The sequence below is a fragment of the Littorina saxatilis genome, linkage group LG8 (genome assembly GCF_037325665.1).
Source record: "Littorina saxatilis isolate snail1 linkage group LG8, US_GU_Lsax_2.0, whole genome shotgun sequence".
In the NCBI taxonomy this organism is placed as follows: Eukaryota; Metazoa; Mollusca; class Gastropoda; order Littorinimorpha; family Littorinidae; genus Littorina; species Littorina saxatilis.
This window is the reverse complement of record NC_090252.1, coordinates 49,951,336-49,956,379: the sequence shown is the minus strand read 5'-3', so window position 1 is coordinate 49,956,379 and position 5,044 is coordinate 49,951,336.

The window sequence follows — 5,044 nt, the reverse complement described above, 5'->3', positions numbered from 1 at the left end:
GAAGATGAAATAATTTTTGGATCGATTTCTTAAATTTTAATCGTAAGACTAATTAATCTGTTTTCGTTAATTGTGATCACATTTTAAGAGTAAACATGACATATGTATATATTTTTAGATTCAGAATGTCATGAAGAATACGATGCAATCAATTTTAAATCTGTTTGCGAAAAATCGATTTTAATGACAACTTTAATGAGCAAACTCATTAACTAATTTGTAAGCCTCCAAGCTGAAATGCAAGACCAAAGTCAGGGCGTCGTCGAAGATTACTTGACCAAAATTTCAACCAATTTGGTTTAAAAATGAGAGCGTGACAGTGCCGCCTCAACTTTCACGAAAAGCCGGATATGACGTCATCAAAGACATTTATCAAAAAAGTGAAAAAAATCTGGGGATATCATACCCAGGAACTCCCATGTAAAATGTCATGAAGATCGGTCTAGTAGTTTTCTGTAAATCGCTCTGCACACACACACACACACACACACACACACACACACACACACACACACACGCGCGCGCGCACACACACACACACACACACACACACACACCCTTTCCTCCTTCCCACCCCTCAATACTCTCTCCCACCGATACCTTACCCCCCCCCCTCCCCTCCCACGCCCAACAACTAAAGCGTCTAAAACACAAAGCATAGCTATACTCAATTGATCAAACAAGGCTTAAGCACATACTGCCCTCCTACCTGAACTTAAGTTCCCCATTCTGATATATTTTTTAGCAAGTTGCTTCAATTTTTTCCTTTGGCTAAAAATTAATTGAGATTTTTTTTTTTTCCAAATTTTTATTACTTATTCAGCCACACATATAAACATATCCTACATACATAAAAAGCAAAAAAGCCTACAAAACCGCTCCAGTCCAACCACATTCCGCGTACACAATCATTACTTCCATCCCCATTTAGAAATATCGCAACAACAGACCTCCAGATATATAACACGATCATATCATATGTGTTCTCTGTTTGCATAGTGTCTTGTCCCCACATAAAGCATATTAACTCTACCTGTCCCAAGATAGGCCAAAAAGGTTCTAAGAGGACGTTAAAACTAATCATCATCATCATCACACACACACACACACACACACACACACACACACACACACACACACACACACACACACACACACACACACACACACACACACACACACACACAACGTACACCCTCGTCTCGATTCCCCCCTCTACGTTAAAACATTTAGTCAAAACTTGACTAAATGTAAAAACTAACGGGAAAAAAGAAAGAAAACAAGTCGCGTAAGGCGAAAATACAACATTTAGTCAAGTAGCTGTCGAACTCACAGCATGAAACTGAACGCAATGCAACTTTTCAGCAAGACCGTATACTCGTAGCATCGTCAGTCCACCGCTCATGGCAAAGGCAGTGACATTGACAAGAAGAGCGGGGTAGTAGTTGCGCTGAGAAGGATATCACGCTTTTCTGTACCTCTCTTCGTTTTAACTTTCTGAGCGTGCTTTTAATCCAAACATATCATATCTATATGTTTTTGGAATCACGAAACGACAAGGAATAAGATAAAAGTGTTTTTAAATTGATTTCGAAAATTTAATTTTGATAATAATTGTTATATTTTTAATTTTCAGAGCTTGTTTTTAATCCAAATATAACATATGTATATGTTTTTGGAATCAGAAAATGATTGAAAATAAGACGAACGTAAATTTGGATCTTTTTTATAAAAAATGGTGTTTTTTTACAATTTTCAGATATTTAATGACCAAAGTCATAAATTATTTTTTAAGCCGCCAAACTGAAATGCAATACCGAAGTCCGGGCTTTGTCGAAGATTATTTGACCAAAATTGCAAGCAATTTGGTTGAAAAATGAGAGCGTGACAGTGCCGCCTCAACTTTCACGAAAAGCCGGATATGACGTCATCAAAGACATTTATCCAAAAAAAGAAAAAAAGATTCGGGGATATCATACCCAGGAACTCTCATGTCAAATTTCATAAAGATCGGTCCAGTAGTTTAGTCTGAATCGCTCTACACACACACACACACAGACAGACAGACAGACAGACACACACACACACACACACACATACACCACGACCCTCGTCTCGATTCCCCCCTCTACGTTAAACCATTTAGTCAAAACTTGACTAAATGTAAAATGAAAAAAACGTTCGGGGATATCAATCCCAGGAACTCTTATGTAAAATTTCAAAAAGATCGGTCCAGTAGTTTGGTCTGAATCGCCCTACACGCACGCACACACGCACGCACACACGCACGCACACACACACACATACACCACGACCCTCGTTTCGATTCCCCATCTATGTTAAAACTTTTAGTCAAAACTTGACTAAATGTAAACAAGTCGCGTAAGGCGAAAATACAATATTTAGCCAAGTAGCTGTCGAACTCACAGAATGAAACTGAACGCAATGCCATTTTTCAGCAAGACCGTATACTCGTAGCATCGTCAGTCGACCGCTCATGGCAAAGGCAGTGAAATTGACAAGAAGAGCGGGGTGGTAGTTGCGCTAAGAAAGATAGCACGCTTTTCTGTACCTCTCTTTGTTTTAACTTTCTGAGCGTGTTTTTAATCCAAACATATCATATCTATATGTTTTTGGAATCAGGAACCGACAAGGAATAAGATGAAAGTGTTTTTAAATTGATTTCGACAATTTAATTTTGATAATAATTTTTATATATTTAATTTTCAGAGCTTGTTTTTAATCCAAATATAACATATTTATATGTTTTTGGAATCAAAAAATGATGGAAATTAAGATGAACGTAAATTTCGATCGTTTTATACATTTTTATTTTTTTTTACAATTTTCCGATTTTTAATGACCAAAGTCATAAATTAATTTTTAAGCTACCAAGCTGAAATGCAATACCGAAGTCCGGGCTTTGTCGAAGATTACTTGACCAAAATTTCAACCAATTTGGTTGAACAATGAGGGCGTGACAGTGCCGCCTCAACTCCCAGGAACTCTCATGTCAAATTTCATAAAGATCGGTCCAGTAGTTTAGTCTGAATCGCTCTACACACACACACACACACAGACAGACAGACAGACAGACAGACAGACAGACACACACACATACACCACGACCCTCGTCTCGATTCCCCCCTCTACGTTAAAATATTTAGTCAAAACTTGACTAAATATAAAAAGAAACAAAAGACAGACAGACAGACAGAACGAAAGTCAGAACGAAAGGAAGACAAACAAAACTGAATAAATATATCTCAACTAACCCATCAACCAAATAAACAATCTGAAAAAAACAGCAATACACACTCAAACACACACACACACACACACACACACACACACACACACACACACACACACACACACACACACACACACACACACACACACACACACACACACACACACATACACACACACACACACACACACACACACACACACACACACACACACACACATGCATGCGATTCAGGACAAAAGTGAACATGCAACACTGATCATCTCCGCCTTTGTCGTAGCAACAATGATTTGTCATTTATCTTGACGTGTATTCACTTTTGAAGGACGATGCGGTTCGCTGTGTTGTACCGACCTTGCATCCTGGCACTACTTGCATCATGCGCCATGCCCGTGGCTCAGGGTGGTAAGTACCGTATCAACAAGAAATGTGCGGTATTGCGGTAATGACATTTCTGTCTCTCTCAGTTTCTGTCTGTCTCTTATTCGTGTCTATATCTGTCTGTGTGTGTGTATTTCATGGTGGTCTGACCAAGTTTTCGTGGGGGGGGGGGGGGAGGGGGGGGCATATACCCCCGGGCTTCCTACCAGTCCTTGATTGACCATTTTAAATTCTGAGCGCACCCCACCTCCACCACCCACCCCATCCCAACCTAATCTCCTGTAATATATATTATCCTACATACGTGAGAGAGATACCCGTGAGATAAAAATCGTTCAAATCACACGTGTGTATATCATGTAAATGAGGTCAACCGGAAGGTCAAGCTATGTAAATTAGTAGTACATGGGATCAACCGGAAGGTCAAGCTATGTAAATTAGTAATTATATATTCACGAAGAACTATTTTTGCAACAAAATGGCAACTGCCACGAAAACCGATTTGTCAACACTGAAAGAATTTTTGAGTGATGAGCTGTTCGAAGATATGTTTGGTGATGACGCGAATGACGAAGTCGATGAAGAAAAAAGTGAGTCATCCATGATTTATGATTTTTCTCCAATAGACTCATTCGTTCAGACAAACAAGAACAAGAACACTCTCCGAAAAAACGGTTTACGATATACGTCGCCTATCGACGTTTATGGCGAAACACGGGGACAAAAGAAACATTAGCACCATCCAACGGCAACCACAAACATTATGCAAAATTCTCTGCTCTCTGTTCATGAGTTTGAAAAAACAGGATGGCAAAGAGTATGAACCATCCCCACGCTGAGGGGCCTTCTCAGCAGCATCCATCGACAGTTGAAGTCTAAAAAGTACTGTGCATCCGTTATAGACGGCCCCGAATTTGCACTTGTAACTGAGAGAAGTCGTGAAGACAAAGCAGAAGATTGTTAAACAGGAAGGTTGTGGCAACTTACCTAACAGGGCTCAACCGCTGAAAGATGAAGATGTTGACAAGCTGTGGCAGACAAAACAGCTCGGAGTCGCAGATCCAGAAGTAATCCTGAATACTCTGTGGTGGCAAAACACAGTCAACTTTGGTCTGCGCAGCGTGACTCCTCACAGGCACATGCAGTGGGGAGACGTGTCCTTGCATGAAGACAGTAATGGCAGAGAATATCTCCAATTTTGCGAAAGACAATCCAAAACATGCCAGGGTGACATGTGCAGAAAAGCTGGGATCATCAACCCGAGGTAGATCTACACCAACCAATCTGCACGCAAGTTCCTAGTGCAGAAACTTTCCGAGAATAACGTTCCTCCGACCAAAATAATGCAGCTATCTGGGCACAACAACGTTAAGCAGCATTTCCCAAGAGGAACACCGTGGCTTCAGTCTG